The sequence below is a fragment of the Equus quagga genome, chromosome 20 (genome assembly GCF_021613505.1).
Source record: "Equus quagga isolate Etosha38 chromosome 20, UCLA_HA_Equagga_1.0, whole genome shotgun sequence".
NCBI lineage: Eukaryota > Metazoa > Chordata > Mammalia > Perissodactyla > Equidae > Equus > Equus quagga.
The window spans coordinates 12,424,982-12,449,736 of NC_060286.1; the positions used below are offsets into that span (position 1 = coordinate 12,424,982).

At 36.9% G+C, this 24,755-nt stretch overlaps 1 protein-coding gene across 4 annotated transcripts in view; it reads left to right on the forward strand.

Annotated features, from left to right (window-relative positions):
* LOC124230929 (gephyrin) overlaps positions 1 to 24,755 on the forward strand; it is a 575,937-nt gene that overhangs the window by 425,379 nt on the left and 125,803 nt on the right. The gene's annotated exons all lie outside the window — the stretch shown is intronic.

A 24,755-nucleotide genomic window follows, 5' to 3' on the forward strand; every position in this document is an offset into this window, starting at 1 on the left:
CTAAAAATAAATAAGTGACTCCTAAGAGGGTACATCATAATCATTTTGTGAATATTAGTTCCTGAAAGATCTCATCTTCACAGGCAGCATGTTTTAGAATATAGTGCCCTGAACCAAGGATGAAGAAAACTTAATTTTATTTTTTTTGTTTGATAACTAATAGCCTTATCTTGGTAGTCATTTATCTTTCGGTATTATTCATTTTCCTATCTTATAAAAAGGAACTAAAAATAGTTTACCTGTATCCTTGAAACGATGTGACATTGAAGGTTGTGGCTTAAAAGCTTTGGGATTCTAAGAGAAAAATGCTGTGTAAGTGCTAATTATTTTAATATTGTTCTATGTCGCTTAATATTAATGATATCTTCCTATCTTCTTCCTGATCTTTATCAAGAGAAGTAGTACACATGGACCATACTGAAATGGGTCTATTGGATACTTACACCACTGGCAATGTTAGTAAATGGGATGATTTATATTTCCAGTAGGATGTCTGTATTATTTAACAATCAAAAAAGTAACTGGAGAATGTCAAATTGGTAAAAGTTCGTGTTTTATTTTATGTTCTTTAATGTAAAATTTTCCCATTTGGTATTGTGACTATGTTCCCTTCGCTTGAAACCCTTGAGATGAGAGACAAGCATACTGCACTTCTTTGCCCAGGACCTTTATATTATAGTTATATAAAACAAAATGCATACAGGCATGTTTAATTTGTATAGTTTTGTGAGTTTCTACAACATCTGACAAACGTGAGTCTGAGGGAGGCTTTTCAATTATAAGAGATGTAAGGTCCTATAATCCCTTACTGAGACCTATGGTTGAGAAACCTGAGAGTCAGGGGAATGAAGATTAAATATTCACTAAAATAAAACAATAGAGATAAATGAACTTTAAAAATGAAATTTTTTGACGATTACTGTATGATTTCCATTTATTGTTGATCCTGAGATGATGATGGATCATTAACAGTAATTAGGGTAATTAGGAACAAAAATAATTTCTTACTGAGAAGAGATTTCTTTGAACCCTTTTTCACCTCTGTCATGAATCTTTGTGTTGTTTGGACTGTCTTTTGTTTCAGTTATGCTCTCACTGGCTTGTTGGCTAGTAATCACTTTGGATGGACATCATTATGGTCCAGGTTTTCTGATCAAGTTTTCTTAGGATGAATTAGTCATGTAGGTAGTCCATATAGCCACTTAGATCTGTGTAGAAAGCCCATCCAACATCATAGCCTCATAGTTCTGTGACTTCTGTAGGTTTAAGGTCTTTCCTCTCAACACCACTTTAGTAACTCATACTCGTACCCATAGCCACACCCAGAAGTCTTTCATCACCATGAGCTGTTCTACCTCTGAACTTCTTAACTTCAATATCTCATTGCTTATTTAGTCTGCTTTTATCTCTCTTTTTTGCTTCCTTTGCCATGTACTACTCTATGGCAGTCATATAGACCCTATTAGCAGTTCCCCATTCTCTCAATTCTGTGTCCTGCCTCTATTCCTTTGGACCCTTTCCTCTACTGCATAAAATATCCATTCCCCTGTTTTCCTAGAAAACTCTTACTTATCCTTCAAGACTCAGTTCAAGTGTGATCTCCTCTGTGACACCTCCTCTTAGTTCCCCCCCCCAGGCAGGGTGACTAATCATTCTTGTATACCCCTACTACTACTTCTACTTTAATCATTTTTCATTTATTTACTGAATTAACTGTCCTCAAGGAAAACATTTCCAGAATGTTTTGAAAGCTGTAATCAACTTCTTTTCCAGCATATATTAAAATGTGTCAAAACAAAAGATCAATGGGGGGCCCATCCAGTGGCATAATTGTTAAGTTCGTGCAGTCTGCTTTGGCAGTCCAGCGTTTGCAAGTTCAGATCCCAGGCGTGGACCTAGCACCACTCGTCAAGCCACATTGTAGTAGCATCCCACATAAAATAGAGGAAGATGGACATGGATTTAGCTCAGGGACAGTTTTCCTCAAGCAAAAAGAAGATTGGCAACAGATGTTAGTTCATGACCAATCTTCCTCACCAAAAAAACCCCACAAAAACAAAAAGCAGTGGATCCTAGAGAAAGGAGAAGAGTTAGAACTTAATAGAGCTTATCTAGAATTGGTAACTTTGTCCAAATAAGAGGTAACTCTCCTTTGGCTCCTCAAAAATATTATCAAAACAACCTGTTGATAATAAAACTGAGCTTATTCTCACCATATGGTAAGGAAGAATGCCACTTCAACAGTCTTGTGTCAGAGTCAGAGTCAGAGTCTCAGAAAGGAAAGAGCAAACTCAGGATATTTATGAGATTTTGAACTTTGATTTAAAGCAGATATTTTAATGTGGGGGCTTGATTAGAATTAAATAAGGATCATGATACAATCATTTAGGAATCATAGACACAGCAAGGCAAGGGGTTCTGAGAGTCCTGGTAAATAAACTTTCTTTTGATACTTTCTATTTAAGAAGTTTCTGGAATGAACAATAAAGTTATTTACAACTTTTATCTTCCAGGGAAAAGTTTTCTGGAATAGTAAAGTTATGGTGAAAATGACAGTAGAATAGTAATGTTATACTAATGAAGACAGTAAGCTGTGTAGTTACAGATGGTTTCAGGTATCAGGGTTCCCTTTGTGGAGTCTTCAGCCTGAACTTAAAGATAGACCATTAGCGTCTAAAAATGTGATCACTTGATCGATCCAGACCTTCACCCCTACTTAAGGAATCATAATAGTATAACAACTATCTAGAGAAGTTGTTTCAATCTTCCTAAGTGTCAAGTTTTTCTGTGTTTGTTGTTGTTGGATGATCATTTATTGAACAATTTTATACGACTTTGGCTGTATAGTAGCATTTAGGACTGTGGAGATCACACATCTGAACCCTGCAACAAGAATGTGAGAAGGATTATGATCAGAGTTTGCAGTCCTTTTCTCAGCCAGGAGCCAAGAATGTCCAAAATTAAGCCAAGAACAACTATATGCCACCAAACTGGACAACCTAGAAGAAATGGAAAAATTCTTAGAAGCATACAACCTACTAAGACTGAATCAGGGAGAAATAGAAAATCTGAACAGACCAATTACTAATAAGGAGATTGAATCAGTAATCAAAAATCTTCCAATGAAAAAAAGCTAGGACCAGATCGTTTCACTGGTAAATTTTACCAAATATTTGATGAAGAATTAAAACCTGTCCTTCTCAGATTCTTCCAAAAAATTGAAGAGGAGAGAACACTCCCAAACTCATTTTACAAGGACAGCATTACCCTGATACAAAAGCCAGAAAAGGATGCTACAAGAAAGGACACTATCAAGGGCCAATATCCTTGATGAGTGTAGATGAAAAGTTCTCAAAAATATACTAGTAAACTGAATTCAGCAACACATTAAAAGGATCATTCACCATGATCAAATGGAATTTATCCCTGGGATGCAAGGATGTTTCAATATATGCAAATAAATAAATGTGATGCATCACATTAATAGAATGAAAGAAAAAATCATATGATCATCTCAATAGACACAGAACAAGCATTTGACACTCCGCTTCGGCAGCCCAGGGTCTCACCAATTCGGATCCTGGGCACAGACATGGTACCACTCATCAAGCCATGCTGAGGCGACATCCCGCATGCCACAACTAGAAGGACCCACAACTGAAAATGTACAGTTATGTACTGAGGGGTTTTGGGGAGAAAAAGGAAAAATAAAATCTTTAAAAAAAAAAAAAAGACAAGAGATAACAAATGGTAGTGAGGATGTGGAAAAGAGGGGACCCTGGTGCGCTGTTGGTGGGATTCTAAATTGATATAGCCACTATGGAAAACAGTATGGAGGTTCCTTAAAAATAGAACTGCCGTATGATCCAGCAGTTCTACTTCTGGGAATATATCCAAAGGAAACAAAAACACTACGTTGAAGAGATATCTGCACTTTCTTATTCATAGAAGCATTATTTAGAATAGCCAAGACATGGAAAGAACCTAAGTGTCCGTTGACGGATGAATGAATAATGAAGTTGTGATATACAACATGGTGGAATATTATTCAGCCATTAAAAAGAAGGAAATCCTGCCATTTACAGCAACATGGATGGACCTTGAAGGCATTATGTTAAGTGAAGTTAGTCAGACAGAGGAAGATAAATCCTGTGTGATCTCACTTTTATGTAGAATCAAAAACAACTAAAGTCTTAGAAAAAGAGATCAGATTTGTAGTGACCAGAGGCAAGGGGTGTGGCATGGGGCAACTGGATGAAGGTAGTCAAAAGGTACAAACTTTCTGATATAAAATAACTAAGTACTGGGGATGTGATGTACAACATGATGACGATAGTTAACACTGCTGTATGGTATATATTTGAAAGTAAAGAAAATAGATCCTAAGAGTACTTGTCACAAGGAAAAAGAAATTTTTTTTTGCATCTGTGTGAAGTGATGGATGTTAACTAAACTTACTGTGGTAAGTATTTCACAGTATATGAAAGTGAAGTTACGCTGTACACCTTAAACTCAACCAGTGCTCTATGTCAATTATGTCTTAGTAAAACTGGGGAAAAAAATGAAAACAAAATTAACCCAGGAGAATGGATCTCATTCTCAATCTGAGGAACATTCAGAATAAGATATATGGTTATTAGCCAAATTACCTAATTTTCTGACTTTTTTGTTTGCTTCCTGGATCTTTTTAGTAGTGCACAGTGATCTAAGAGAAGTCTACAGGCATGTAAGAGCAGTATTCTCACCCAAAAGCAGCTCAAGTTATACCTTGACAGGCTAACATTGTATCTAAAGTGGTTGAGTCACTGCCATTATAATTTCATTAAACTTTCAAGTGAGGAGTCCTTTAGCCTTGGTGGCATTATCTAACTTGCCTCCTATTCTCTGAATCATGGCATATAGCAACTCCCTACTTTCTGGGCCTCTTGTAAAGCTCAAAGTAAAGAAGTTTAATTAAGGAAGTAAGAAATCCAGAGTTTTCCTTGAGCAATTAGCATTTTCATTCTTAAATCAAGGCTCACTTTTCCTACTTTTTAAAAAATTAAATAATCTATCCTTTTTTCTTTTTGAGAAAGATTAACCCTGAGTTAACAGACGCCACCAATCTTCCTCTTTTTGCTGAGGAAGATTGGCCCTGAGCTAACATCCATGCCCATCTTCCTCTATTTTATATGAGGGATGCCTTCCACAGCATAGCTTGACAAACGGTGCGTAGGTCCGTGCCCAGCATCCTTGGGCCGCCAAAGCAGAGCACTTGAACTTAACCACTACGCCACTAGGCCAACTCCCTATCTTTTTTTTCTTAGAAAAGAAACTGATGGGCTAAAATGGACTCTGGATGATGTTATCAAGATAATAAGTTCCTGTCCAGTTTGCAGGTAGTAGCCAGCAGGCTTTTGTACCACAAATCCAATGCCAATCACTGGGGGACATCCAATGATGTATTTTTGGCCAAAATACCCCTGTGTGCTTATCACATGTTATAACATTTGGAGCCACTCGTCAAAAATAATTTGGTACCAAACAATAAAATTTGAAGTATTGAGATCAGTTAGTAGATCTAAAACAGAAGAGAAATAATGTATCTTACTTGTAGGATGTATGAAACTGGGACAGCCTCCAAATAATACATCACTGTGTCCTAGTTCTCTTACAAGTTCTATTTCTGTTAAACTTTGGTTACAAAAGCTAGTTCCCACCAAAAAAAATCCCTGAGTATTGTTTTGATGGAGACAGGAACTTTCTCTTCTAAATATGACCTAAGAGGGGGTTTAGAATTTTCATCTCATTTCATGGCCTACTATGTAGTTTGTCATCTGAAAAGTCACATAATAGTTGAGTCCAGTTACCCAGGAAACCAATGGATTCATTACAAAGACATAGAAACAAAGGAATCTGGGTGGCTACCAAAGAAAAATGTGTGCAAAACCCGTTTGGTTATATGCCTTAGCTAGTTCACAAGTAAATAATAGACAGATATTAGACGCATACTAATGAACGATTAAGGATGTAAAGAGCAATATTAAGAATATGGCAATATAGATAACAGTTCAAAGAAGCCTTAAACCAGAGGGAAAAGAGAGGAAAATAACAGCAAAAGTAAGGAACAAAAGAGTGCAGTTTAAGGGGGGCAATCAGCCATCTTGTTCTATGGATCTTGGCTAGAAGCTCTCTGCATCTCATATAGTCAAAGGTCTTAAGAGGAAGATGTCTCTTTCAGAGGATTCTCTGCTTCTAGAAGCTTCCTAAAAACTCCTCAGCTTAAGATCTTCCATAAATTAAGGAATGGATTATGCCTCTTTGAGAGCCATGAATCCGAGGATCAAACCTTTGGAGTTATCCTGCTGTGCTCATTGTTAACAGTTCTTGATAAGGTCCTTTCCAGTGGGGTTCCAGAGCCGTTTTTCTCTGATGTCATCTCCAAAAGACCATGTCTTTGGGTTTTAGGTCATGCAGGGGTTATTTGGAAGGGTGTTGAGGAAATGCTGCTCATACCTTATAAGATTTAGTATATAGCATGAATAATCCCTTGCAATATTTAGCCATGTCTGCATGCAGTAGTGTGGAATTTAGAATCAAAGGTGATATTCCTAGATGTGTGGACTGGCCGGTTACTAATTCGTGTGATAGAGTTGATGAACCCCAGAAGGATTTTATCTCATTGGCGTTAAAAACAATCCTTTAGGCCATGGAAGTTCAAGGTCCCTAAGAGTTTAGCTAATTTGATTTTCAGAACTATGTTTGTTCTGTCTACCTTTCCTAAAGTTTGAGGGTAAGATTAACAGTGAAGTTTCTTAGTAAGTGGCAAGGCTTTATAAAACTCTTTAGTAATAGGCCCAGTAAAATGGATGCCTCCATCACTAGAGATATGTCAGAATTCCCTGAGTTGGGAACATGAAACCAAGAAAATTTTGCTATTGTTAGAGTTGTAGCTCTCAGTCAAGGAAAGACTTCAAACCATCCCAAGTTTAAGCAGACAATGACCAACACGTACTCAAAACCCACTGCAGAGAGTAGTTTTATGAAATCCGTTTGGAGGTGTTAAAGAGGGCTCTGAGGTTTGAGCTCTTCTCCATGTCCCACCTCAATAGTTTGACCAGGATTATGTTGGTGACAGATGAAATATGGTAAAGCTTTCCCACCAATTATGTACAGTGGCAAATTTGTTTTTCCACTGATAGGTAATTTCATGTAAAATTTTTACAAGATTGCTTTCTGAGGTTTCAGTTCTACTAAATAGCCAATAGTACAGTTTACATCTATATTTCTCCTGGTACCTCTTTTCCAACTCTGGAGCTACTCCCTGGCATTCTATAATAGAGGCTTTGAACTCTATTTTGCTTTTAAACCAAAGACTTGGTCCCTTGGGATATTATATGGGCCATAATCTTAGTGAGGGCTGTCTGTCTGCCATGATGATCAGTCAAGGCATTTCCTTTAGCCTCCATAGGATCTCCTTTTGTCTGAGCTCCTGTTTTTATAAAGCAACATCCTCAGGAAGGATTAGAGCACTTAAAAGTTATATAAATTACTAACAATTCTTAATTGAGCTTCCTGCTGAGGTCAAGACCGCCTCCTTGTTTCCAAAGCATTTCAAAATCGTAGAATAACCCAAAAGCATATATACCATCAGTGCATATATTAACCCTGTTATCTCTAGCTTACTGAAAGCTCCCGTATGCTCAGAGAGTTCTACCATCTGGGCAGATTTGCCTCTGGCAAAGGATCATATTCTAGGGATGAAGTTTTATGATAATTAGATAGGAAGTTATTGAAGAGCTAATTTTAACTCACGAAAGGCCTGTTCATGTTTGGTGCCCAGGAAAAAGGTTCAGTTTCTAAGGACTTGGTTAAATCTTATATTGGCATGGCAATTTCAGAAAAGTTGGGAACTCATTGCCTGCAATAGTGAATGAGACTCAGGAACCCTTTTAATTATTTTAGTTACTGACATAGGAAAGCTTTTTAAAGTCCATACTCTGTCAGGAATAAGAGATTTACTTCCTTGAGATAAATCATCTTCTAGGTAATGAACTTTACTTAGATAAAATTGTAACTTCTCTTTGGAAACCTTTGTGAGTTAAAATAGTAAGGAGATAGATGAAATCAGTCTTAGAGCTCACTCCATCTTTAGAACACAACAAAAAGTTATCCACATATTGAGTAAGAGTAGAATCACAGGGAAATATAAAGTCCTTCAGGTCCTGGTTGAGGACTTGTGAAAAATAGGAGAGTATTTCAATAAACCCCTAGAACATAACAGTCCAGGTATATTATTAATTTTCTTAGGAGAAGGCAAGCAAATAGTGACTATTTGACCTAAAGGTTCATTAAAGAAAACAGAACATAACTCTGCACTGTCAAACATACAGCCTCAGGAGCACTGAAGATAAAATAGGTTTGGAGATTGGTACTACATGGAAGTGGGAAATGACTATTCTATTCTGGACCTGATGTGCCGAACAAATCCGTATCCCCACCCATTGGGCTTTTGATTGGAAGAATAGAAGTGTTACAAGAACTAGTACAACATATGTTGAATCATTTCTCTATTTACCTTCACCTATTAGTTTTAGTGCTGTTTTAGCTTCTGGTTCAAGAGAGTGTTTTGCACTCTGGGATGGAGGTTTAGATGGCTTGATTTGAATCTTTTTTTTTTTTTTTTTGCTATCTTTCTCCCCCAATCCCCCCAGTACATAGTTGTATATTTTAGTTGTGGGTCCTTCTAGCTGTGGCATGTGGGACGCCACCTCAACATCGCCTGATGAGTGGTGCCATGTCCGTGCCCAGGATCCAAACTGGTGAAACACTGGGCCACCGAAGCAGAGCATGTGAACTTAACTGCTCGGCCACAGGGCCGGCCCCTTGATTTGAATCTTAATGGGTTCAGCTCCAGTAATCTTCCCTATATTCATTGAATTTTTGCTCACAAAATGAAAGAGATCTGGTATCTCCTTGATCTTCAATTTGGATTTGATTTAAACACAAAGGTGCCAGTAAATCAGTATCCAAATTAGCTGTAATCTCATTACAAGTAGAAAAGTTGTTAGGGATTTCAAGTAAGAGACTTGGGAATTTATCTCAAGGAAGTAAATCTCTTACTCCTGACAGAGTATGGACTTTAAAAAGCTTTCCCATGCCGGTAACTAAAATATCAAGGGAATATTTAATCTAGCAATTCCATTTATACAGTATACCTTGCCTATCAAGTTAGCAGGTGCAAGATCACAGAGGAGGAATGAACATTCCTCTGTTAAATGTCCGAGGGTGACAGTATGAATGACATGGAACTATCAGAAAATTATTAGGGATACCCACCAATGAGTAGTTTTTTGCTCCAAAGGAGAGATTGTGTAACAGTGGTAGTGTTTAAGGTTGCTATTGTATGCCTACATCAATAAAAAAAATTTTGCAAGATTGTCCTTTAATTTTCAGAGAAATTTCACCCTGAGAATTTGAGGGTAAAACAAAAAATTGGGCACTTGGTTCCCCCTCAGAGCACCTTAATTAACTCACTTCATTTTTCTTCCTTTAGCTTCTTAGCTAAAACAAGATAGTCTTTTTCTCCATGTTCTTTTTATATATAGTATCTATACATGTCTTTTTCAAGAGATCCCCTCTTTTGGAATTTACTGACCCTGGTAGGAACATCTAGTAGTTTTATCTGTAAGGCCATCAATTTTTTCTGAATTTTATTTTATTTTTGTTTTAGGATATTCAAAATATTCAGGAAGGTGCTGGATGAATGGCATTGGTATTATTTTTCATATTAGTTTTTGCTTGCATACTAAATCCCCTGTTTGGCTTAAGACTGTTTACAAAAAGCTAAAGGAGAATTAGGAGTCACATCTGCTTTAAGATCTACTCCTGAGTGCCATCTAAAGGTGTTAAAGAGCCTATCCCTGATGTCTCCAATGTTCTCATCCTTTCTTTGCCTGTAAGATTGAATCAGAACCCAGTCTACTTTCTGGGGAAAGACTTTAGAAATAGCCTTCAAGTTGCCCAACTTCGATATCCTTTCTAAACCCCCCTGGTTTCCGATGCAATTAGGGTCTTCTAAGTCACTCTCAAGTTCTTCTCATTCTGCCTTTCCCATGGAATTTTTTGCATCTCAAGCTTCCACTAACATATGAACTAATTGTTATAGATCTGAAAGCCCTGGATTATATATTTTTTAAAATATTCTAAATTTCTCTGCAAATTTCACCCTGTCCTTTCTAGGCTTTGCACAGTCATTGATGTCTCAACTCAGAGGAAGAACAAGGTTTAAAATCAACTATGAGGGGCTTTTTTCTGTTCTGAAGGAAGTTTAAGAGGTAACTAAGCTTTGGAATTTTCTAGCCAGCCAGAAGGAAAGGGGAGTACAGCAGAGGGAGAGATGGGGCAGAGGGAAATGGAGGAATATCAGATGGGGAAAGAGAAATAGTAGGACAAAATGTACTAGATTCAAGATGTGGTTTTGGAAGATCTAAAAGGGGCATTATTTTAAGTTTTTCACATTTTTATTTTGCTTTGGCCAAAGAATTTCTTGAAGCAGTTTTGGAACCTGAAATTCTTTGGGATATTTCCTCATACCAATAAAAAAATCCAGCCCATTACATGTGTGGAATTTTGTTCTTTTTTGTTCAACAGCACCTCTCAAACAATTTTGTTCATATCAAAATTCTCCAAAGTGGCCACTGTTATTCTACATTATCCTTGGCAGAATTAGGGATAAGTGCACAAATTTGGGTTATAGCATAAATACATATAAGAAGTAGGAGTCTGTCTTGGAAGGGGCATGGATTTAGGCTTAGACTAAGACAGACTTGTGGACCTATGAATAGTCCATCCAAAGTGTTGCTTGGGCACTTCATGCATCAGGCTCTCCAGCCTAATGGCTGAACCAACTACAAACTGACATATGTATAGTTCCAGAGCATGGAAAGGTTTGAAGAGGAGCTCTCCCATAGCCAGACTCTCACTAACAAAACAAGAACAAGGGAAGTTCTCAGAGGTTGATGAGCGCAGGGCAAAGTTTATCCAAGGACACCACTTTGAGAAGAAACCTGAACCTCTCAATTCCCATGGCCAGTTTTCAAAATAGATTTATTGGGGCCTATGCCCATCTTTTTCCGTATAAATTTTCCCCTTATAGAGGTATAGCAAAAAAAATGACAAGGATAGACAGAGACAGATAATAATATTGTCAGTAATAAGACACGTTTCTACCAAGGATAAAAGTTTTTTCAAATTTGATCTGATTATCAAAGGAGTCTTAAAAAAGTTTTTTTACTCCTAAGAGACAAAATAAACTTGGCAATTGGGAAACTCAAAGAAAAGAAATCAATCAATGTGAGACTGACTTACCTCACCGTAGTGATTAATGACACTCCCATTCCCCAAAGCAGGAGGCTCAAGGGGCCTCAGAGGAGCTTGCTGTTGTCAAATCAAGGGTCTTGGGCTTTGGTGGGAAGGTCAGTTTTGACTGGGTCTCCCTTATGGCCTCTAAGATTGTTGAATGCTGGCTCCCACAAATAAGAGGTTACCATAGTAAGGGAGAGCACTACCTTCACAGAGTCTTCGTAGCATGTCAGTGTGAGTTCAACATTGAGATATTTATGATATTTTGAAGCTAGGTTAAGTTGAGTCTTTCATTGTAGCAATTTGATTAGAATTGGGTAAAGATTATGATATGGTAGTTTAGGATCGGTGGACATAGCAAGGCAACAGCTATCTGTGGGTGGTATGGTTTTGTTTTATTTTTTAAAATTTTGGCCTTTCTACTCTACAGAATAACATTTCCATGTAAGCAAAATTAATTATAACCTGAGCAAAGCTCAAGTTGAGCAAAAGAGCCAGTGCTACCTCCAGGAAGTCCTGCTGGGATCCCCAGGAATAAAGACAACATGTTAAAGTTGTGATTTGAATGGATTGATTTTTTTTGGTGTATTAGATCATTTAGCTACAGTCTTCAGGTGTCAGTCAGCGTGAGTTCCCAGGAGGTAGGCATGGCTTATGCTAACAACATAACCAACTAGGTAGAGATAAGGAGCTATATTTTTCAGAGAAGCAAGTCATTCTAAATCTTAAGTGACTAAAACAGTTCGTTTCATTTGATTCATACTCAAATTCCACTGGAGTCTGAGATGAAGTTGCATCTTCTCTTCCAAGAATGAAGTCTCCAGGTAATGTTTCAGATGCTATCTAAAGCAACTGTCGTTCAAATACAGGGTCCATAATTTCTCTAATTGCTAGGTTACTCTGGTTTCTGGAACATCAAATGAATCACCATGGCTGCCAAAGTCCACACAGAGCCAGTTATCAGTGTCCTTTATTTTTATTTTTTTTAATTGAGATGAAATTCACATAGTATAAAATTAATCATTTTAAAGTGAACAATTTAGTGGTACTTACTAAATGTATGATTTTGTGCAACCACCGCCTTTAATTCCAAAACATTTTCATCACCCTAAAAGGAAATACCATACCCATTCAACAGTTACTCTCCGTTCCCCACTGCCTCCAGCCCCTGCCAACCGCCAATCTGCTTTCTCTCTCTAAGGATTTGCCTATTCTGGATGTTTTATATAAATGAAACTATACAATCCCATTTGAATGTAACATGTGATGATTTTTGTCTGGCTTCTTTTGCTTACTGTTTTCGAGGTTCATCCATGTTGTAGCATGTATCATTATTTCCTTCCTTGTTATGACTGTGTAATATTCCATTGTATATTTATACCACATTTTGTTTATACGTTGGTCAGTTGATGGACATTTGGGTGTTTCCACCTGTTAGCTATTGTGAATAGTGCAGCTTTGACCATCCCTATACATGTATTTGTTTGAGTACTTGTTTTCAGTTCTTTTGGGTATATACCTAGGAGGTAAAATTGCTGGGTCATATGGTAATTCTATGTTTAACTTTCTGAGGAACCACAAAACTATTTCCCCTGGTGCCTGAACCATTCTACATTCTCAACAGCAGTGTACAGGATTCCAGTTTCTCTACATCCTTGCCAAAACTTGGTACTTTTCCCTTTTTTTCATTATAGCTATTCTAGTAGAAGTCAAGTGGGTCTCACTTTGGGTTTGACTTGCATTTCCTGAATCAGTAATGATATGGAGCGTCTTTTTATGTGCTTGCTGGCCATTTGTATATCTTCTTTGTAGAAATACCCATTCATTCAAGTCCTTTGTCCAATTTTTAATTGGGTGGTTTATCTTTTTGTTGTTGATTGTAGGAGTTATTTATATATTATGGGTACTAGACCCTTATCAGATATATCATTTACTAATATTTTCTCCCACTCTCTAGGTTGTCTTTTCACTTTCTTGATAAAGTCCTTTGATATACAAAAGTTTTTAGTTTGGATGATGGTCAGTTAATCTAAATTTTCTTTTGTTGCTTGTTTTGTTTCTTTTGTTGCTTGTGCTTTTGGTAATCTGTCTAAGAATTCATTGCCAAATCTAAGGTCATGAAGCTTTGCTCCTATGTTTTCTTCTAAAAATTGTGTGGTTTGGCTCCTATATTTAGGTCATTGATCCATTTTGAGATAATTTTTGTATTTAGTGTGAGGTAGGCATCCAACTTCATTCTTTTGCATGTGAATATCCAGTTGTCCAGTGCCATTTGGTCAAGACACTATTCTTTTCTCCATTGAAAAGTCTTGACACCCTGGTCAAAAATCAATTTCCCATAGATATATTGGTTTATTTCTGGACTCTCAATTCTATTCCATTGATCTATATGTCTATCCTTATGCCAGTATTACACTGTTTTGATTACTGTAGCTTTGTAGCAAGTTTAGAAATTGGCAAGTGAGAGTCCTCCAACCTTGTTCTTCTTTTTCAATATTGTTTTGACTCTTTGGGGTCGCTTGCCATTCCATATGAATTTGAGGATTGACTTTTCCACTTCTGAAAAAAAAAAAAGCCACTGGGATTTTGATAGGTGTTGCTTTGTGTAGTATTGTCATCTAACAATATTAATATTGTTTACTTATTAATTAACATTAATAGATTAATATTGTCTTCCACTTTATCTTCCTTTGGATCTTAACATGAGGCTCACTTTTACGTCTCAGGTATTTGTACGTTTTCACAATGAAGTAGGCCATGGCATGTCAGCATCTGGTGGAATTATCACAGAGTAATTGGAATATTTCATCTCTGGAGGAACTTTTATCACACAGATGTTTCTTGCATTTTCTTGCCTCAAAAGTGAAACCAGGGGCCGGCCCCGTGGTCAAGTGGTTAAGCTCACACACTGTGCTTCTACAGCCCAGGGTTTCACCAGTTTGAATCCTGGGCGCAAACACAGCTCCACTCACCAAACCATGCTGAGGCGGCGCCCCACATGCCACAACCAGAAGGACCCACAACTAAAAAAAAATGCGCAACTATGTCCTGGAGTGCTTTGAGAGGAAAAAGGAAAAAATTTTTTTAAAAAAAAGTGAAACCAGCGTATCAATGTCAAACTTGGGACTAGTATGATCTGCTATGCCAGAACCTAGACATCCCTCTCTAGCTGCCCCTCCACCAGTTTCTCCAGCCATGCCAAGGGTCAGGCAGCCCAGGCCAATCTCCAGTACTGCAGTAGGTCACGCCATGGCCAACTGTGGACACCAAGGCCAGAGCCCTGTGCCCAAAGCATGCCTCACTCACTGGGAAGGGGCTCTGCACCACAGCAGTTGCCAAGCTGTCTCCAATGTAAGGATTTGGGAGTGAGGATTTAAAAGAGTCTTGGTGTGCAAACTGTCTTTGATGCTGTTTAAGAGCTAATGGGTCTTTCAGGAAGTTCCTAGAATGAAAAATGAAGTTATTTGCAAGTTTTATCTTCCTGGGCAAGAATTTTCTGGATTAATGAAGATGTGTTGATGAAGATAGTAGAATAGTAAAGTCATGTTTCAATTCTCACTCTACTGTAATCGCCACCATTAGTTATCTAGGCAGAAATATCCCTAGAGTACAAAATAATTTATCTGCACCCTGACTTGGTGAAAAGGCATCCTTGTCCATTTAACTATATGTAAAATTCTATGCTAAAATAAGTAAAATAGAGGCTTTGGGTTTTGGGTTAAAGACAGACTGACTGTCTCCTTTGAGTGAATTAAAAGATTTTACCACTTCAGCAGCAAGAAACTGGAATAAGGACTCATCTGAGTCACTACTGAAGTAAGGGATTTCCCATGGCCCTGTTTCGGAATGGACTCAGCCTTGCCCCCCTTTTCCAACAACTCTTTTCTTTCAAATTGTTTTGCCAGTTCTCAGAGACTAGCACATTCATCCTGGGTTTCTAATGGGCTTTTAATGTAAAAATAATTTTATCTTAAAGACATTTTTACTTGAAGACATTAGTATTTTATTGGAGACATTCATTATATAATAAAACGGGGTTCAATGGGATGCAGATGAGATAAATATCATTCATTAAAATTCTTACCAGAACTATTAAATGAAAATTTTAGATATGTTAGTTTATCTGCAGCTAACTTTCGTGAGGCTTTGCTTTTTTTACTTTATGTGTAAAAGTTTGCTGGTCTAATTCTAATCCACTGAACCTTATGACTTTAAGGGTCCCTCCCACTGATCTTAATACTCCAGGCAAAGGTTTCAGAAATTAGATTTAATTTAAAATTGTTATATAGCAAATGATTTTCTATTTATAAGACCACTTATCTTATATCTCCTTCTTGTTCACATTCTTTTAATACTCATACATAAATATCAGATATTCCATTTTTGCAATCATTTTAATGATAGTGATCTTAAATATCTTCAAGAACCCTGTTTATCATTCTACCATCAGGTTTCATAAATATTACCTGTAATGATAGATCCAGTCCATTAAAACCCCTTAGTATTTAAAATATTATAGGTCCCAAATGTTAATTATAATTTAAGAAAGCATTAAAACAATTTCCAATACACAAGATTTGTGATGTAACCAGCCTGTACCCTCTAAATTGATGTGCTGCTAAAATTCAGGCTTATACACAAGCAGAGCAAGTCATTGCCTTTTTAATGTATTTTGAGGTACAATGAAAAATCTGCTGGTCTCAACCACCTACCCTCGTTGGCTCATCTTATAAAAGGAAACATACTCCAAGGTTAAACTACCTATGTTCAAATCTTGGTTTCTCTGCTTGCTACCTGTGTGAACTTAGGCAAGTGCTCAGTTTCTCTGTGCCTCAGTTTCCTCATCTGTAAAATAAGGATAATGAGAGTATTTACTTCATGAGTTACTGTGAGGATTAAAGAGTAAAATGCTTGGTACACAATAATCACTCAATAAATGTTAGCTGCTATTATTGTTATTACTCCTAGTACTACTAGTAATTACTGTTGTTATTATAATAATTGTTCTTCGGAGTGAAGTCATTGTCTTCAAAAAAAACTACTACTTCAATGAAAATCTGCTAACTGATTCGGGTGGCAAATTAAGCCTTTAAAATCCATTAATCAGAGGCCGGCCCAGTGGTGCAGAGGTTAAGTGCCCACCTTCCGCTTTGGCGGCCAGGGGTTCGCTGGTTCAGATCCTGGTGCGGCCATGGCACTGCATGACAAGCCATGCTGTGGTAGGCATCCCACAAATAAAGTAGAGGAAGATGGGCATGGATGTTAGGTCAGGGCCAGTCTTCCTCAGCTAAAAGAGGAGGATTGGCAGCAGATGTTAGCTCAGGGCTAATCTTCCTCAAAAATAAATAAATAAATTTATCAGATAATCTGGCTGCCACCTCTGAGGGTTGAGTTTTAAGAAAATGGGTCCATACAAAACTAAAATTATACTCAAAATTACACTCTATTAATAGTATAAGAGACAGAGAAAGCCTAAAGGAAGGCAGGTCAAGGTTGGATACTACTTTTAATCACTCCCTCCTTCTCGAAACAATTATCTTCATTGGAATTACTCTCCTTTTTTTTAACTATCTGTTTCCTTTTTCTCCAGCCTCTTTGAAGGCCGCTACTTTTGGCCCAGTCATTAAATAGCAGTGTTTGAATACAGAGTTCTCTCTTAGATCTTGCGTTCATACTCTATGTTCTGCACGAGCAAGGTCATTCACTCACGAAGCTTCAGTAAACCCCTATTTTTTCCCTACTTGAAACTTATATTTCTAATCATCTATTGTAGCTCTCTTCTTGGATATTCCAGTAGTATCTCATACTCAACATGAGCAAAACTAAACTTATAGTATCAACCTGCTCTTCTTCACATATCTCAAGGTATGATATCACAATCCATCAGTTGTCCAAACCAAAAATCTTTACAGTGTTTGTTTTTTATCCCTCTTCCTACAGCCGTTTTTATCTTTCTAAAATGCAAATCTAAACCTGTCATGCTACTTTCATGACTTTCACCTTTTAATAGTTGCTTATTGTTCTTAGATAAAGTCCTAACTCCTTAAAATTGTTTACTTTCTAGCTTCTGTTTACCTCTAGTTTGACCTCTTCCACTCCCACCTTGAATTCAGTGCTCCAGCCATGTATAAACTTTGAATTTGCAGATAGTTCCCTCTTTCCCAAAATGTTGTTCTCCCATATCTTTTCCTAGATAACTCCTAGTTAGCCTACATTTCCTCTAAGAGGTTTTTTGTCACCTCCCAAATCTGAGCAAAGTGCCCCTCATATGTTCTTCACCGGTGCCCTGTAGTTCCCTTACTTTATTGGAGGCCTATTTACAGGATAATACTTTTCTGTCTTCTTCACTGTTTCCTCCACTCCACCCTAAGCTCCTTGCAGTACCTCATCTATCTTGTTCAGTTGTACTATTTCCAGGAACTAGCACAATGACTGTCTCTCAATAAATGGGTTGAATGGATGAGTGAGTAAATAATGAGAGGAAAACCTTGGGCAAGGAGAGCAGGCAAGGGACAGCAGAACATCCAGAGTAAAAAATCGGAAAGGGAGCAGAGAAGGAAAACAATAATCGTTAGCAAAAACACTAATCTCTTTGTTACCAATACTGTTTTTCTTAACTCCTCATTCTATTCAGATTATTTCGTATTTTCTTTCTGGCCCTTATCCCTTCGTTGTCTCTACTGCCACCCAGATTTAGGACCTTTTACTACCTCTTGACTGGAGCATATTATCATACTTTTTGGTTCTAGTCTTATGCCCTTCAATCTATCCTAGAAATATAAGGATATTTTTAGTCTTCTAGTTAATTTTCTTGCACTTTGCTATTTAAAAAAAAATGGATGTCTTTTGTCTTTATGATCCCCAGAAAAGAGAATTATGAAATAGGCCTTGAAGAGGTATGCTAATTTCTTATAGTTCTTATTTTTAGAAGATTTTTCCTAATTCTCTCCTGCTGCAATCTAATCCCTTACCTTCTTGGTTGGCACTTACTAAGTCAGACAAAGGCTGCTTATCATCATTTTTTCTTTTATTTTTTGCATAACTAAAGACAATTAGCAATTCACATCTGTAAATATTTATTGAGGTACTGTTTATAAGCACTGCCCTTCTCAACTTTGTCATCTAATCTCCTAAATAAATCAACTGTTTCTTTCATATATCTTCATGTAGTGTATTGACCAAGTTCTCAAATATTGTTCCTTTTTCTGTTTGTGAAGAAGAGCCTTTTCACTTTACCTGTGATCTCTCTTCCCCCAAGCCAGCACAGCTCACCATGATCAGCAGAGAAACCTGCCTTGCAGCCTCTCAATGGAGGGAACACAAGAAAGAAGAATGGAATGTGCATCCAATGTTCCATCTTTTCAGAAGGCTGCTGAAGAAACCAGTTTCTGTCTCACCTGACTTGGAGCACTGTTGGAACTGGCATAGTTTGAGTGCCTCGGGGCCATAGAAAGCAATGGAGAACAGGAGCAGCTTGCATGACACCAGAGAGCCTGAAAAGGTGCAGAGGCCACATGGCTCAGAATGATAGGGAGAAGGCACCCAACTCACAGCTTCTCCTTTGTGAAGAAGGGAGAGTGGAGCATGTGTCCAGCAGACCAGTTTTTCAGTGGACTGCCTGAAGGACTGATTTGTGTCTCACCTGACTCATGGCACTTGTACTGGCATACTTTGGGTGCCCAGAGGCCACTGAGAATAAAGAAGAGCAGGGTGGCTTGCTGCTGCAGCACCAAAGAGCCTGCAGTACTGTAGACAGACACCAGAGGGAATAAGACATTATAGGCTCTGGGAAAAAATTGATAAACCTCTGATTAGGAAATTACACACACAGTCAAGACAAGTTATATAACCCAAAGAAGATTTCAGAGGTCCCAAGAATCTCTTGCCAGGTTGGTTGGTGAAAGTCTTCCCCTGTACGAAGCCGGTACATAAGGACTTGGAGATGTGACTGGTTTTCCAAATGCATAAAACTCAGCAAAAAAATCACAAGGCACATGAAGAAACAAGGAAACATGGTCCAATCAAATGAACAAAATAAATCTCCAGAAACCAACCCCAAAGAAATAGAGATCTACAAATTTCTTGACAAAGAATTCAAAGTAATTTTCTTGGAACTAAATGATTTACAGGAGAACACGAACAGCTATGCAAAGTCAGGAAGGCAATGCATGAACCAAATGAGACTATCAAGAAAGAGACAGAAACTATAAAAAAAGAACCAAACAGAAATTCTGGAACTGAAGAATACAGTACTAAATTGAAAAATTCACTAGAGGAATTCAACAGCAAACTTAGTCAAACAGAACAAAGAACTTGAAGAAAGATCTTTTGAAATTATCAAGTCAGAGGAGCAAACAGCAGAAAAAATGAAGACAAATGAAGAAAGCCAGAGGGACTTATAGAATAACATCAAGTAGACCAGTATATGCATCATGGGAATTCCAGAAAGAAAGAGAGAAAGAAAGGGACAGAGAGTTTGTTTAAAGAAAATAATGGCTGAAAATTTCTGAAATCTGAAGAAAGAAATGGACGTTGAAATTCAAGAAGCTTAAAATATCCCAACTAGGATAAATCCAGAAATGCCCACATCAAGACACATGGCATTCAAACTGTCAAAAGTCAAAGATAAAAAGAAAATCTTGAAAGCAGTGAGAGAAAAGCAACTCAACATGTATAAGGGAGCCCCCAGAAGATTATCAGTGTCTTTCTCAGCAGAGACTTTACATGCCAGAAGAGAGTGGGATGATATATTCAAAGTGCTAAAAGAATAAAACAGCCAAGCAAGAATACTATGTCCAGCAAAGCTGTCCTTCAAAAACGAAGGAGAGATAAGACTTTCACAGATAAACAAAAGCTGAGGAGTTCATCACCACTAGACCTGCCTTACAAGAAATGCTAAAAGTAGTCCTGCAAGTTGAAACAAAAGACACCAGACAGCAACACAAGAGCATATTAAAATATAAAACTCATCAGTTAAAGGTAAATTTATAGACAAATACAGAATTCTATACTATCTTAATGGTGGTGTGTAAAGCACTTTTAATTCTGATTTAGAATTTAAAAGATAAAAGCATTAAAAATAACTATAACTGTAAGACCATTTTACTGGATACACAATATATGAAGATGTAATTGGTGAGATCAATAACATAAAGTGGGAGTGGGGAGATATAAAAAAAGGAAAATTTTTGTATATAGTTAAGTTATTATCAGCATAAAATAGATTGTTATAACTAAGGATGTCTTATGTAAGCTCCATGGTAACCACATACCAAAAATACCTACAGAAGATACACAGAGAAAAGGAGAAAGGAATCAAAGAAGATCAATAGAAAACATCAACAAAACACAAAGGAAGGCAGCAAGAGCAGAAAAGAGGGTCAAAATAGCTACAAGACAGAAAACAATTAACAAACTGGTGATAGTAAGTCCTTCCCTATCAGTACTAACTCTAAATGTAAATGGATTAAACTACCCCATCAAAAGATAGAGTGGCTGAATGCATTAAAAAAATAAAATGCAGTGGCCGGCCCAGTGGCGCAGCCGTTAAGTTTGCCTGTTCCGCTTCTCGGTGGCCTGGGGTTCACTGGTTCAGATCCCAGGTGCGGACATGGCACTGCTTGGCACACCATGCTGTGGTAGGTGTCCCACATATAAAGTAGACAAAGATGGGCACGGATGTTAACTCAGGGCCAGGCTTCCTCAGCAAAAGAGGAGGACTGGCAGTAGTTAGCTCAGGGCTAATCTTCCTCAAAAAAAGATAATAATAAAATGCAAATATATAAAATGCAAAAAAATATACTGTCTGCAAGAAACTCACCTTAGATGTAAAGACACACACAGTCTGAAAGTGAAAGGATGGAAAAAGTTATTCTTTGTAAATGGTAACCTCAAGAGCAAGAGTGGCCATGCTTATATAAGACAAAATAGACTTTAAGTCAAAAACTGTTATAAGAGACAAAGAAGGATATTATATAATGATAAAAGGGTCAATTCTATAGCAATGGAAGATATAACAATTATATATGCACCTAACATCAGACTATCCAAATATATAAAGCAAACATGGACAGAATTGAAGAGAGAAATAGATAGTGACACAATAATAGTAGAACTTAATATTCCACTTTCAATAATGGCTAGAACAACCAGACAAAAGATCAATAAGGAAGCAGAGGACTTGAGCAACAGTGTAGAATAATTGGACCTAACAGACATGTAGAACTCTGCACCCAACAGCAGCAGAATATACATTCTTCTCAAGGGCACACAGAACCTGCTCCAGGATAGATCACATGTTAGGTCACAAAAAAAGTCTTAACAAATTTAAGAGGATTAAAATCTACCAAGTATCTTCCTACTGCAATAGAATGAAACTAGAAATCAACAGCAATAGGAAAATTGGAAAATTGACAAACATATGGAAATTAAACAACGCACTCTTGAACAACCTATGAGTCAAAGAAGAAATCACGAGGAAATTAGAAAATATCTTGAGAATAATGAAAAGAAAACACCCAAACTGGAATGTAGCAAAAGCAGTAATAACAGAGAAATTTATAGCTGTAAATGCCTACGTTAAAAAAGAAGAGAGATCTCAAATCAACAACCTAACTGTACATCTCAAAGAACTAGAAAAAGAATAAGAAACTAAACACAAGGTTAAGAGAGTAAGAAAATAATAAAGAGTAGAGTGCAAATAAATAGAGAACAGGAAAACAGTAGAAGAAATCAACAAAACTAAGAGTTGGTTTTTTGAAAACATCAACTAATTTGACAAACCCTTAGCTAGACTGAGAATAAAAGAGAGAACACAAATTAGAAATGAAAAAGGAGACATTACGACTGATACCACAGAAATAAAAAGGATTATGAGACTACTGTGAACAATTGTATGCCAACAAATTGGACAACCTGGAAGAAATGGATAAATTCCTAGAAACATTCAACCTCCCAAGACTGAATCATGAAGAAATAGAAAATCTGAACAGACCTATAACTAGTAAGGAGATTGAATCAGTAATCAAAAACCTGCCAACAAAGAACCCAGGACCAGATGGCTTTATTATAACATTCTACCAGAGAGGAATTAACGCCAGCTCTTCTCAAACTAATCCAAAATATCGAAGAGGAGGGAACACTTCTTAACTTATTTTATGAGGCCATCATTACCCTGAGCCAGACAAAGATAATACAAGAAAAGAAAACTGCAAACCAATATCCTTGATGAACATAGATGCAAAAATCCTCAGCAGAATTCTAGAAAACCAAATTCAAAAGCACATTAAAAAGATTATACACCATGACAAAGTAAGATTTATCCTCAAGATGCAAGGATGGTTCAACATACGAAAATCAATAAATGTAATGCACCACATTAACAAAACAAAGGACAAAAACTACATGATCATCCCAATAGATGCAGGAAAAGCATTTGACAAAATTCAACAGCCTTTCATGATAAAAACACTCACCAAAATAGGAATAGAAGGAAATTACCTTAACATAATAAAGATCATATATGAAAAGCCCACGGCTTATGTCATACTCAACAGTGAAAAGCTGAAAACTTTTCTTCTAAGGTCAGCAACAAGGCAAGGATGTCCACTCTCACCACTTCTATTCAATATAGTACTGGAAGTCCTAGCCAGAGCAGTTAGGCAAGAAAAACAAACAAAAGGCAACCAAACTGGAAAGGAAGACGTAAAATTATCTCTGTTCACAGATAACTTGATCTTATATGTAGAAAACCCAAAGGATACAAACTCGATACTCAAACATCACTTGTGTTTCTATATGCTAACAATGAACAATTCAAAAGGAATTAGGAAAACAACCACAGTTACAATAGCATCAAAAAAATACTTAGGAATAAACTAAACAAGGGGGCAAAAGACATATACACTGAAAGGTACAAAATATTGCTGAAAGAAATTTAAAAACGTAAATAAATGGAAAGACATCCCTTTTTCATGGGTTACAAGATTGTTAAAATATCCATAATACCCAAAGCAATCTACGCATTCAATACACTCCCTGTCAAAATCCCAATGACATTTTTTGCAGAAATAGAAAAACCATCTTAAAATTCAGTGGAAAATCAAAGGACCCTAGCTAGCCAAAACAGTTTTGACAAAGAACTTAGTTGGAGGCCTCACATTTCCTGATTTCAAAACATATTACAAAGCTACAGTAATCAAAGCAATGTGGTTCTGGTGAAAAGACAGACATATAGACCAATGAAACAAAATAAAAATCCCAGAAATAAAGCCTCGCATCTATGGTCAAATAATCTTTGACATGGGAGCCAGCTACACAATGGGGAAAGGACAGTATCTTCAACAAATGGTGTTGCAAAATAATGAAGATGGACCTTTATCTTATACCATGTACAAAAATTAACTCAAAATGTATTAAAGACCTAAATAAACATAAGACCTGAAACTATAAAATTCCTAAAAGAAGACATAAGGGGAAAGCTTCATGACATTGGAATGGGCAAAGATTTCTTGGATATGACACAAAAGCACCAGCCACAAAAGCAAAAATAGACGAGTGGGACTACATCAAACTTAAAACTTCTGCACAGCAAAGGACACAGTCAACAAAATGAAAAGGCAATCTATAGAATGGGACAAAATATTTGTACACCGTATATCAGATAAGGAGTTAATATCCAGGATGTAGAAAGAATTCCTACAACTCAATAACAACAAAAAAAATTTTTTTTAATGGACAAAGAACTTGAAGAGACATTTCTCCAAAGAAGATATACAAATGCCAACAAACATATGAAAAGATGCTCAACATCATTAATCATGAGAGGAATGCAAATCAAAAGGGAATGTGGGGAAATTAGAACCCTTCTTTACTGTTAGTGGGATCGTAAAATGGTGCAACTGTTATGGAAAACTGTAAGGAGCTTCCTCAAAAAATTAATAAAACTACCTTATGATCCAGCAATCCCACTTCTGAGTATATATCCAAAATAATTGAAAACAAGATCTCAAAGAGACATTTGCAGACTCATGTTCATTGCAGCATTATTTAAAATAGCCAAGCTGTGGAAGCAACCTAAATGTCCATCAACAGATGAATGAATATATACATGCAATGGAATATTATTCAATCTTAAAAAAAGAAAAAAATTCTATCATATGCTACAACATGAATAAACCTTGAGACATTATGCTAAATGAAATAAGCCAGTCACAAAAAGACGTGATTGGACTTATCTGAGCTATCTAAAGTAATCAAACTCAAAGAAACAGAAAATATAGTGGTGGTTGCCAGGGACTGGAGGGAGGAGGAAATGGGGCATGTTGTTCTATAGGTATAGAGTTTCAGTCATACAAAATGAAAAACTTCGAGGGATCTGTTGTACAATGTGCATAAAGTTAACAAAACTGTAC